Genomic DNA, 12,973 nt, shown 5'->3' with positions numbered 1-12,973 from the left:
AAAGCCTTAAGCATTAAACATTGTTCTTCTCACATATGAAATTAAAGACAAAACTTTGTGAAATGGCACAATTCTTATAGAGATACTGAAATTAAAATTTCTAGGTAACTTAATTTAAAAATGTTCAGCTTTAATTATCTATATATATATTTCAGAGACAGTCTCTGTCACCAAGGCTGGAGTGCACTGGCACAATCATAGCTCACTGCAGCCTCCAACTCTTGGACTCAGGTGATCCTCCTGCCTCAGCCTCCCAAGTAGCTACTAGCCACCAAACCCAGCTAATTAAAAAAATGTTTTTGTAGAGATGAGGTCTCACTATGTTGCCCAGGTTGCTTTCAAACTCCTGGCCTCTAGCAATTCTCCTGCCTCAGCCTCCCAAAGTGCTAGGATTACAGGCATGAGCCACTATGCCCAGCTAAATTATGTACATATTTTTTGTTTGTTTTGGTGGGAGGGATGTGTTTACTGGGGCTCGGAGCACAAATTTATTCTGCCTACTGTATAATCCAGACTTTCCCCCAGGTAACTCTATCCTACCATCTCTCACTGCAGTTTGGAGCCATTGTTGACTCCTGCCTCTCCATCATCCTCTCTGTCCAATCAGATCCTAGATCCTGCAGGCTCTATCCACTCCTCACAGCCCTACCCACCACCCTCTTTTCTTTCTACATCTATTAGCTCATTTGAGGTCATCAAAAGGATTGCAAAACGTCCAAGACATCTTAGACCTTAGACATCTTCTAATTCTCACCATCTCAATTTTATAGACATACAAAAGGGAGACCTAGAAAGACAAGAGGGCTTTCTAAAGGTCACACAGCTAGTTGATGATAGACCTGGTCTCCTTGGCGGCTCTACTAACCCTGCTAGTTTCTTTGCCCCCACTCTGGCCCATTAAATCCATTAACACACAACAGTCCGGTTTACGCCTCCAGTGCTGCTGACATCATAACCTTGCCCTGCCCAAAAGCTTGAGTGGCTCTTCACTGACCTCAGAATCATCTCCAGCCCTCTTAGCTGGCTTTCAGGTCTCTCCATTTCATGGGGTTCCAACAACCACCTCTGCAAACTTGAATCTGATGGGAGGGGCCAGAGCGCATTCCGTAAAACATCATATCTATCATCAACATTAGCTCCATCAGCAATGAGGGATTCCTCTTGTCCATCACAATCTTTATGAAAAGACCCCCCTCTGCTGCCCAGTTCTGTGTTGTACCTGAGATCTTCCAAGAGGCAGCACGTACAGAGGTTAAGTCCTTCATCTGGAGAATCAGCTGGCCACGTTAGCATCCAAACTCCTCTGCTGCTGAGATAAGGTTACTTAGACCAGGCATGGTGGCTCGCTCCTATAATCCCAGCAGTTTGGGAAGCTGAAGCGGGAAGATTGCTTGAGACCAGGAGTTGGAGACCAGCCTGGGAAATATAGGGAGACTCCGCCTCTACAAAAAATACAAAAATTAGGCAAGTGTGGTAGTGCGCGCCTGTAGTGTCAGCTACTCAGGAGGCTGGGGTGGGAGAATCACTTGAGCCTGGGAGCTTGAGGCTGCAGTGGGCTGTGATGGTGCCACTGCACTCCAGCCTTGGCAATAGAGGAATACCCTGTCTCAAAAAATAAATAAGTTACTTAGGCTGGGTGCGGTGGCTCACGCCTGTAATCCCAACACTTTGGGAGGCTGAGGTGGGTGGATCAGTTGAGGTCAGGAGTTCGAGAACAGCCTGACCAACATGTTGAGAACTCCATCTCTACTAAAAATACAAAAATTAGCCAGGCGTGGTGGCACGCACCTGTAAACCGAGCTCCTCAGGAGGCTGAGGCAGGAGAATCGCTTGAACCCGTGAGGCAGAGGTTTCAGTGAGCTGAGATCGCGCCACTGTACTCCAGCCTGGGCAACAGAGCGAGACTCTGTCTCAAAAATTAATAATAATAATAATAAATAAATAAATAAATTGCTTAAACTCTCTGGGCTTCAGAGGGTTGTTTTGACAATTATATGAGATAATGCTCAATAAAAGTTAAAGCATTGCTACTGTTTATTATGACCACCACAATTTAGTGACATGATACTTATTAGTATTTGTTAACAAAATGTCCCTGCTTCAAGCCAAGATGAGCTACAGTGGTGCCCCAGGCTCCCTTGGCCTGGCGAATCTCTACCCTGTGGAAACAACAGATCTTACTCTGATGAGCTACCTCCCCAGCTCCCTGCAACCTTTTCTCTCCAGGTTTCAATACTAGAAGGCTGCCTTATGGGGGTATGCCCCTGGGACCGAGGGCACAGCCGGGGGAAAGAAAGGAACAAGGAGGGATTTGCTGGGGGGTGTGGTGGAGAAGGGCTGGGCCGGGCCACCCTGTGACTGTGACACTGACCAAAACCCCCGGCCGAAAGGGAGCTGGTTAAAATCTTTATTCACCACCTTTGGCACCTCTTTCCCTCTCCTCCCTCTCTCAGCTCTGCCACATAGTGCCAGCCTCAGCGTATACGCATGCACACATACACACACACACACGCACACGAGCATGCACACACGCAGCCCCCCCCACCTCGTTCTCCTTCTGCCCCTTGCCCCCCACTGCCTCAATTACAGCTAATTGAGAGGTAAATAGGCTCATGACAGCAGTTGTAATCAGTGACAGGTGAAGCAAATTAAATTTCTTACACCAAAAATAACAGGACGATTTGCCTGCCACGGCCCGTCATTCAGATGGCCCCCTCTTGGGTTGCGGGGGCTGTGAACACACAGCCTGCGGGTTTCAAGGTCCAGGGTTCCCTTTGCTTGACTGGCTTTTCCAGGCAGAGACTCCAGGGACTCAGCAAAGCAGGCTGGGGGTGGCGGGTATTATCCATACCAAATAGAAAGGAAGTGCCCTGGAGTCCCTGGAATTGACTGGGCTGGGTGCTGGCTGACTTCTCAATCCTGTCACTTGCATTTAACCCTCACAGCAGCCCTGCATTCTACACTGTCCTGTGCACAGTGGATAGTCGCAGCCCCAGGCCTGACTGTGGCCAAGGCACAAGCTCTTGGTCTGCTGCTGGGCTGCCTCCTCCTCCCAGCCTTGCTACAGCTGTGGATAAAAGTCACAGTGGTGGTCAGGGTCACCTTGCTGTCCTCCCACACTATGCATCACAGTGGCCCAGCTCTCCCAGGCCACCGTTTCTTCTGGCCCCTGAAAAACACCCATCTGAGCTGGGAGGTGCTTGGCCTGCTCTGCTCACCTGGATTGCTGCCATGCTGGAGCAGGGGGGTTGCCTGGGACCGCCCACCCCTCGGAAAGAGGAAAGGAGTGGCCTGAGCACCACTGCCCACTGTCAACCTCACCTGCCTCCTTCATCAGCTTCCCAGGCCCCTCCCTTGTGAAGCAAACGCTTTCCAGGGAAATTCTGGCTCCAGCCTTCATCTGGCTGGGCCTCCAAGACTATACTTAGAAAGTGGGAGAGGACACAGCCGTGCCAATGGGCCAGCTCCAGGGAGAGCTGGCATCACCCAAGACTCATGCTGCAGAAAACCAAAGGCAAGTCCCCCACTCAAAGTCCTGCTCCCGCCACCCAATCTGGTTACCCCCTGCCTCCCCCTGCTTCCTGAGCCCAAGAGCAGTGTACGCTCTCAGGCCCAATTTCCTGCTGCTGTCTTACAATATTATAGTTTGATAGAGGATTTTCCTACTTATAGACTCCCAAAGGGTATAGCTATATCAGAAAAGGAAAAAGCGTATCAAGCAAATGTGCTTTTCCTGTACACACACACACACACACACACACACACTGCTCTTTTTCTCTAGCTTCTAGATGTCTTTTAAACTTAGGGCTTCAGAGGTGTCTGTGTGTGTGCATGCATGTGGTTTTATGTGTGTCTGTGTATGTACGTGCATGTGTTCATGTATGTATATATGTATAGCTGTGCATGTGTGAGTTTATGTATATGTGTGCATGTGTATATATGGGGGTGAGTGTGTGCATGCATGTGTATGTCTGCATGTATATGTGTGAGTGTGCGTAAGTGCATGCATGTATGTGTGGGTGTGAGTCTATGTATATATATGTTTATGCATGTATATGTTTATGTAAATTGTGTGCATATATGGGGTGGGTTGAGTGTATGTATGTGAATGTGTATGTGTATATATGTATATGTGTATGTGTGTATGTATTGTGTGTATCTGTGTGTATACATGGGGGTAGGTGTGTGTGTATGTGTATTATGTGCATATCTGTGTGTATATGTGTATATGTATATGTGTATATATCTGTGTGTATGTGTGTACATATGTATATGTGTATGTATGTGTGTGGGGTGACAGGTGTGTGTGTGTGTATGTGTATGTATGTGTATATCTGTGTGTATATATATGTATGTGTGTATGTGTGTATTTGTATATGTGTGTATACATGGGGGTAGGTGTGTGTATGTATGTACATGTATGTACGTGCGTATCTGTATGTATGTGTGTGTATATCTGTATAGGTATATGTGTATGTGTGTGTGTATAAATGGGGGTAGGTGTGCCTGTATGGTGTATGTGTATATATGTACATATCTGTGTGTATGTGTGTATATGTACATATCTGTGTGTATGTGTGTATATATATGTATATGTGTGTATGTATTTGTGTGTGTGTATACATGGGGGTAGGTGTGTGTTTATGTGTACATATGTGCATCTATGTGTGTATATATGAATATTTGTGTGTATGTGTGTATACATGGGGGTAGGTGTGAGTGTGTGTGTGGGTATGTGTATATGTATGTGCATACCTGTGTGTGTATATGTATATGTGTATGTGTGTATGCATTTGTGTGTATGTGTATACATGAGGGTAGGTGTGAGTGTGTGTGTGTGTGTGTGTGTATATGTGGATGTGGGTGGGAGGGTCTGAAGGGTGTCCGCATATGGAAGGTGCTGCTTTCCTTCCATTCTTTCATTTTATCCCCACCCCCATGGGCACCAGGGCACCTGCTAACCTCCCAGAAGTGCCTGTGATGCGGATGAGGACTCAGGGTGCAGACCTGTCTGAGGGAAGAAGTTTCCGGGCGCAGACCTGTCTGAGGGAAGAAGTTTCTGGGCGCAGACCTGTCTGAGGGAAGAAGTTTCTGGGTGTAGACCTGTCTGAGGAAAGCTTTTCTGGCTACACCTTGGGGAAGACCTTGGGGAAAAGAAGTCAGAAGGATGGGTAGAGAGGTGAGTTCACCACGGGGCAGTCACAACGGAGGGCTCAGCTGCTCCTCACCCGGGGTGAGATGGGAGGGCTAGGCCTTGATGTCCCCACCCTTACTCCAACCCCACACCCAGCCAGTGCCTGGGCCCCCTCCCCAAGCTGGGATGGATGTGTGCCTGGGCCAGGGCAAGCCTCAAAGAGGGACGCAGCTCTGCACTCTCGACAGCTGGGGAGTGAAAGCCTCACCCTGGAGGGGAATCCGGGTCACCCCCGAGTCCCCCCACGCCCTCCTTTCTCTCTCCTCTTCTCTGCACTCATCATTGCCACGCCCCCGGCCTCTGAACCCTGCCCCACAAACCAAAGCCTAATGGATGTGGCAGAGTCTCTCACCAGTCCCCATCCCCCAAGCCCTCCATGGATGGCACCAAAACCAAACCTCACATCCCGGGCCAAGCTGCAGCATGGGCTACATTCACGCACCTCCTCCTGCCCCACAGCCAACTGTGCAGAGATTTGTGGACACTCGCCACCAGGAAGCAAACTGTCGGGGAGAAGGAACCTTGCTTGAATGTCTCCCATGTGCCTCGGCGTCCAGCCAGAGTCTGGGCTGGTGAGGGAAGAGGGCTAGGGCGGAGGTGGCTGCTTGTAGTTGTTCTGTGGGTTGCCCAAGAGCCAGGCTCCTTACTGAGAGCCAGCTCAGCTGTAGGTGACCCCTGACAGGTGGCCCCATCTTACCCTTCAATGCATCGGCCCCAGAAGCCAACCCAGCACCCACTGGCCCCCGGAGGTGCTCAGTACGAGGGCAGGAAGGGCTCTGGATGGGGAGTCAGACTTCCTAGGAGTTCGAGGCCAGTTCTCCCAATTGGCCTTGAGCAAACCCCTTGACCTCCAGGGGCCCAGCTCCTCCTACCCACAGGGTCATGGTGATCCAGAAAGGACTTGGGCTGCCTGGCGAGGCCATTCTAGGCAGTAAATGACAGAGAAAGCGGCTTTTTCCAGGCTATTGTACTCGACAGAGAGAAGAGAGGAAAGACTTGCGACCATGGGGGAGGTGGCCAGGAGAGCTGAGGGCTTTCCCTGCCACAGCCCAGTGAGGCACACGGAGGCCGTGAAGACCCCCAGCACCCTGGGGGCGGGGGGAGCCGGGAGCAGGGTTAGCATGAGATGGGGTTCCTCCTGCTTTATGTCTCCCTGAAGGGCAGGCACAGTGACGGGCCCTGTTATCTCTCAGAGGCCCTGAGAGGAAGGGAAGCCAGCAACGCCTGCCCTGTGGGGATAGAAGGGGTGGTCTTTGCATCCAGTCCAATCTGTCCATTTAGGGATGGGGTCTCAGGGCACTGGTTACTCCTTAGTCACTTCGGGGCTTAATTACAAGGAGTGGGGGTGGAGGAGGGAAATGGGGAGTGGGTGAGGGGTGCGAGCCCTAGGGCTGGTTATCACAGCCATGCTTCAGGGTGGCATCACGCCATAGCGAGATCCTTGTGACGCTTTGCCACGAAGTTCAGGGGTCTGTCAGTTTCCTAGGGCTGCCATAATGAGTTACACAGACCACATGGCTTATAACAACAGCAATTAATTCTCTCCCAGTTCCAGGGGCTGAGAGTTCAAGATCGAGGTGTTTGGTCCAGGGCTCCGTTCCCCCAGAAGGCTCCAGGGGAGATTTCTTCCTCGCCTCTTTCAGCTTCTGGTGGCCCCAGGTGCTCCTTGGCTTGTATTCACATCACTCCCATCTTTGCCTCTGTCTGCATGGCTATCTCTTCCCTGTCTCTGTGTCTTTATGCGGTGTTTCCCCCTCTGGGTCTCTCTTCTTATAAGGACACCAGTCCTATTGGATTAAGAGTCACCTCCTCTTAACTAATTACATCTGCAATGACCCTATTTCCAAACAAGGTCACATTCTGAAATCCTGGGAGTTAGGACATCAACATGTCTTTTGCGGGGACACAATTCAATCCATTAAAAGGGGCATTGGGAGGACTGAGATTCAAGAGTGCAAGCACAGGTTTGGGGCTTGCTAAATGCCCGAGTCCCTCCTGCTCCGTCCAGATAGGGGCAAACCCCATGAAAAGGAGAGCTGCCAGACGGGGGAGGGTCCCGGGGAGTGTCTAGCAAGTGCCCGTGAACTCCGAGAGGTTGTTTAAACCGCCCTCTGTTAAGAAGGGGGTGGGGCCCGGGTGGGTAACTCACTCAAAGCAACATGATTTTCCCGAGAATAGACCCAGGTTCCAAGAGTGGGGCACAGGGGCCCGTCCCCCTTTGAAGTGCAAATGCAGGCCCCTGGGTGCAGCCCTCCCAGAATAATCAGTGTCTTGCATCTGCTGCCCTGCCTGAAGTGTGACCCGCCAGCTGCTCTCGTTCTCTGGATGCCCCACTGGCTGAAGTCAGGTGGCTGGAAGGATCAGGCCCCAGGCAGACCCGGTAATCAGCACTTAGCAGGGGCGGGGGAATTAAGAAAACAGAGTGTTTAATGTGCTGGGTGGCAGCTGCGGTTCCGCTCCCATTTGCTTAGATACCTGCTGTCCCCGCTGGGCCCTGGGTGGGGGGAGGGCGGCACGAGCAGCCCTTTGTTTAACAGCAGCTCACTTACAGGAGCCCCAGGCTGTTGGGCAGGTCGCAGGAGGAGGATGGGGCATTTGGTGGTTTTGATAACAATCAGCAGTGACCTTGGTGATAAAGATGCTTAGCGTCAGGCTCCCCTGTGACAGAGAGTCCCAGCTGGCTGCTCTAGGGTCACCCATGAGGCTCCACCTTAAAATCCAGAGCTTCTCCACAAGAGAAGTCAAAACCAACACCATAAACAGGAGGATTCTGTTCTAAAAGCTGGGGTTTGGGAACCAGACGGAGCAGGAGCAGCTATGGAGACTGGTGGTGAGACCTAGCGTGCCGTCGGACTTTGCTTATGTAGCCCAAACCTCAGTTTTCTCATCTGTGAAACAGGAATCAGTCGTTACAGGGTGGGCATGAGAAAGTGTATGTAAAACACCTGTCAATAATATTCAACGTACTCTTTCCTCGCTAAGACCCAAGGTGCCTCTAGAAAGGGTTAAGTCCTGGCACCTGCCCCCACAAAAAAGGGGTAAGGTCAGGTGAGAGAAGAACACCAGGTAGCCCCCTCCGGGCCTCCTGATGCTCAGACCTTGCTCAAGAAGGGATGGCCCTCCCTCCAACCCCTTTATCTGTCCCTTCTCAGCCGTGACCACATTACCTCTTGGGCTACCTGCCTCTTTTAAGGCTCTAGTGGGGCAGATCTCGGCTGAGATAAAACAAGGCCAATCTAAACAGCTCCTAGGCTGAGCAAGACAGCCTGAAATTCAGTGTTCGCTGAGTGAGCACTCTGCACATTCGACCACCAGTGAACAAACCCCCAGCAATGGCACCCGGAGCCTTGGGTCTACAGGCCCAGCCAGAGTGGGGGAAGGTGGGCTCGGACATGCAAAGCTGCCACCTGGGGGTGATGCCCAGGGCTGCCTTCTCCAGAGCTTCTCCTTGGAGCGGACAGAGCTGTGCCCCTGAGACTCTAGATCCCACAGGGAAAGGCCTTCTGGGGCTGGCACCTGCTCCTTATGGCTTTCTGGGCCCCTCAGGGACATCAGTCCTGACGTGCCGCAGGGAAGACCCCGTGGCTCTGAAGAGAAGGCATTGGAATAGGAACTATATTCCTTTGCTCGGGTGGGCTACTGTAACCAAGAACCACAGGCCAGGTGGTTTCAACAACTGAAATATATTCTCTCACAGTTCTGGAAGTCTGAAAATCAAAGTGTCAGCAAGGTTGGTTCCTCCCGCAGGCTGTGAGGGAGAATCTATTTCCTGCAGCTCTCCCAGATTCCAGTGGTTTGCTGGCAACCTTCAGCATTCCTTGGCTTGTAGCTGCATCACTCCAATCTTCACACAGGGCGTCTGTCTTCCCATGGCCGCTTTTAAATAAGGACACCAGTCATATTGGATTAGAGGCCCACCCTACTTCAGTGTGACCTCATCTTAACTAATATCTACAATGACCCTAGTTCCAAATAAGGTCACATTCTGGGTACTGGGGGGTTAGGATTTAAATATATAGTTTTCGGCAGGGGACACTACTCAACCTGGACTTAAGTGTAGAGTACGATTTGTTTGTTTTGAAGACAGAATCTCGCTCTGTCACCAAGGCTGGAGTGCAGCGGTCTCACCTCGGCTCACTGCAACCTCTGTCTCCTGGGTTCAAGCAATTCTTGTGCCTCAGCCTCCCAAGTAGCTGGGATTACAGGCGTGCACCACCATGTCCAGCTAATTTTTGTATTTTTAGGAGAGACGGGATTTCACCACGTTGGCCAGGCTGGTCTCAAACTCCTGACCTCAAGTGATCCACCTGCCTCAGCCTCCCAAAGTGCTGGGATTACAGGAATGAGCCACCACGCCCGGCTGGATTGTGACCAAAGAAGTAGCACCCTCCTGATATTTGCTCTCCTAAATCTAGGACAAGAGAGCTTTCCAGTATGACTTATTTGGGAGAAGACAAAAAAGCTGGTGTGCTTGGGGCCAGGGCCTCCGGGGCAGGAAGGAGGCTGCCCTCCTGCATAATCGCTCTCTCTCCTCTGCCTGTGCACTGTGCTGGGAAGAATTAGGTCAGCCTTTGGGCTTTGCCATGAGGTAGCAGAAACTATTAAAAGCTGTCCTGTGAGCCGACTTAGAGGCCAGTGATTTAGCACGATTTGGAGAGAGGAGTGGCCTCACGCCTCTGCCTCATGGCTCTGCCTCTGGTGAAACCGCCCAGGTAAAGTCCACATGTATGCATCCCACAAAGCTGCCCTTCATCTCTCCAGGCCCCTTCCTGATCTGTCAATCTGCTTAACTAGTTGTGCATATGTCAGAGAGCTGTTTTGATAAGTAAAGCAGATGATTAGGGCAAGCTGGCACGCAGTAAATGCATGAATTCCGGCCATTGCTAGGGTGAGTCAGGGAGGGATGCCCTGCAGAGAACACAGAAGGCATCTTACAGCGTAGAATTGCTGGGAATACAAGGGCAGACCAGACCAGGGGTGGAACGAGGGCAGCGGGCACGGGGAAAGGAGGTGCCTAGGATGACTCCCACTAAGAGATCCACAGGAATACGGAGGAGGCGCTGCCTCCCCAAGCAGGTACTTGAGCACCCGGGCTCTTAAAGCTCCCTCTTCCCGTGTGGTCTACTGACACCTGATGGTAAATAATGGAAATGCAGCAAGAGTTGCAAGGTTTTTTGTGTGTGCGTTTTTTTCTTTTAATTTTACTTCTGTAACAGGATTAAAAGTACTGCTGCCTCTTCAGACACACGGATACCTGCACCTATGGCTACTCTAAGTTTCCCCACGTACACTAACTGACACAGACCTGAAACTTATGAGGGCTTTACGCTGGGGTTCATGATGGTGCTGCTGCTGCTGGGCATCTTCTTTCTGTTCAGGGCCAGGTCAGTCCCAGGGCAGGCTTCAGAAAAGAGTCAGGCCGGGCGCGGTGGCTCATACCTGTAATCCCAGCACTTTGGGAGGCCAAGGTGGGCAGATCACTTGAGGTCAAGGGTTTGAAACCAGCCTGGCTAACATGGTGGAACCCCGTCTCTACTAAAAATATAAAAATTAGCCAGGTATAATGGCTCACGCCTGTTAATCCCAGCTACTCAGGAGGCTCAGGCAGGAGAATTGCTTGAACCTGGAAGGCGGAAGTTGCAGTGAGTCGAGATAGCGCCATTGCACTCCAGCTTGGGCCTGGGCGACAGAGTGAGACTGTCTCAACCAAAGAAAAAAAGGGGAGGGGAGAGTCAGTCCTTTCTGGGCCTAAAAATCTCTAGAGTAGAAGCTGTTGCTGCTACTTGATTACAATACGCCTTCCACACCTTGTCCTCCAACTAGCAAAAGAAACCCAGGCTGCCCCGGCCAACCCGAAGGGCTACAGCACAGCTGTCTCCGTCATTCTGAGCACCTGAGTGTTTGGATTTGGGGAAAGGAAGTGGGAGGGGGAGAAAGAGGAAGAGAAGAAGAGAGAACAGCTTGAGAAGGACACATCTGGTCCTTTCTAGAAATCTATTCAAAAATTAGAACTTCCTGGAGATGCCATGACGTGGTCAATCACCTATCTATGGATTAGGATTCAAGCCCTCTCTCGATTTTTTGGGCACTGAGCTGAGAGGTAATTCTTGCTCTGGACTAACTGGTGACACAATCTGTAGGCATCGTCAGTGACCAAACCGAGCAATGGTGGCTGGGCCTCGGGGTCTAAGGGCGCAGCCACAGCTGGGGAAGGTGGGCTCCCTCTCTCGGGCATGAGCAGCTGCTGCCTGGGGGTGATGCCCAGGGCTGCTTTCCCTGGAGCTTCTCCTCGGGGGAAGGGCACTCGCTCCCTGATGGGACAGGGCTGTGTCACCAAGACTCAGGGACCTGCAGGGGAAAGGCTTCTGGAGCTGCAGAGGAAAGGCTTCTGGAGCTGACACCTGCTCCTTGTGCCTTCCTGGGTCCCTCAGGAGCCACAGGATCTTGTCTTGTCCTCAGGCTGTAACTACCCATCTCTAGTAACTACCCAACCCCGTCCTCTGAGACCTGCTCGTTGCTGGGTGTCATATAACAGAAATGAGAGGTCCTCTGGGTTAGTGGGTGCATCAGACCTTCCAGCTGCCACGCCGACCACCCTCAGGGCAGCTCTCTGGGGGCCTCTCTTTTAATATGGTTAGGAGTCGTGGTGGTGGACATGAAGAGAAGATACTATAAGGTCAGAAGAGTTTGGTATTTTATTTTGCTCTTATGAAAAGGGTGCCAGTCCCAAGCCTGTCTTTCCTGAAATAGTTTTACTTAGGAATACAATTCTGGTAGCCCTAAGGTTAGCCATCCTACTAAGAAATTTTGCATACCCACATTTATGGCCATTGACCTTATTTCTCTGATAACACTTAAGGGCCTGGTCATAACCTTCTTACCCTACAATACAAAGACAAAACAAACAAAAAACCACAGTCTTTGGAGAACAAGCTATGAGTTAAAGCCAGGCTGGTCACACACTACCTATGTGAAATTGGGCAAGTTACTTAACATCTGGCTTCAGTACCATCATTAATAGAACGTCTCTCATCAGCCACATGACAGACACAATAAAACATTAGCCTCCTCTGGACACTCAAGGCAACTTAAGATCACTAATTCTTCTAGGAGACATGGAATCTTACTCTTTTCCCTTTGTTTTGAGATCATGAGATCATAAAATGGTTTGCATCTGCTTTTGATTTTTTTTCTTTCTCCTTTAAAAAAAATTTTTTTTAAACATGTCATCCTTGTGCAGGAGCCACGCTAATCTTCTCTGTATCATTCTAATTTTAATGTATGTGCTGCTGAAGTGAGCACCTACTTTGGATGTCTACAATCACCCGGTGATACAGAGATAATCCCTGCTCAGATTGCTTTACAGATAAGGAAACTAAGGCTAAATGACATAGTCATTGAGGCATGGGCCTTGAATCTCTCAAAGCTGTGAACTCATTTTATCATAAAAATATAAGACTTGTTGTTCCTTTCCTTTTAGAGACAGGGTCTGGTTCTGTTGCCAGCGCTAGAGTGCAGCGGCATGATCATAGCTCACTGCCACCTTGACCTCCTAGGCTCAAAAGATCCTCCTGCCTCAGCCTTCTGAGTAGCTAGAACCACAGATACAAGCCACCAGACTTGGCTAATTTTCATCTTTATTTTTGTAGAGACAGGGTCTTGTTATGTTGCCCAGGCTGGTCTCAAACTTCTGGCCTCAAGTCATTCTCCTGCCTTGGCCTCCCAGAGTGCTAGGATTATAGGTGTGAGCCACTGCACCTGGCCCCTAGGCTTTTTTTT

At 50.5% G+C, this 12,973-nt stretch overlaps 1 pseudogene; it reads right to left on the bottom strand.

Moving 5' to 3' along the window:
- Positions 1–12,397: 12,397 nt before the first annotated feature.
- Positions 12,398–12,496, bottom strand: LOC112440714 (U6 spliceosomal RNA; annotated as a pseudogene).
- Between the last annotated feature and the right edge of the window lie 477 nt (positions 12,497–12,973).

The sequence above is a fragment of the Pan paniscus genome, chromosome 7 (assembly GCF_029289425.2).
Source record: "Pan paniscus chromosome 7, NHGRI_mPanPan1-v2.0_pri, whole genome shotgun sequence".
Taxonomy (NCBI): Eukaryota; Metazoa; Chordata; class Mammalia; order Primates; family Hominidae; genus Pan; species Pan paniscus.
The sequence above is the reverse complement of the archived record's forward strand: the minus strand, read 5'-3'. Positions and strand labels throughout refer to the sequence as shown.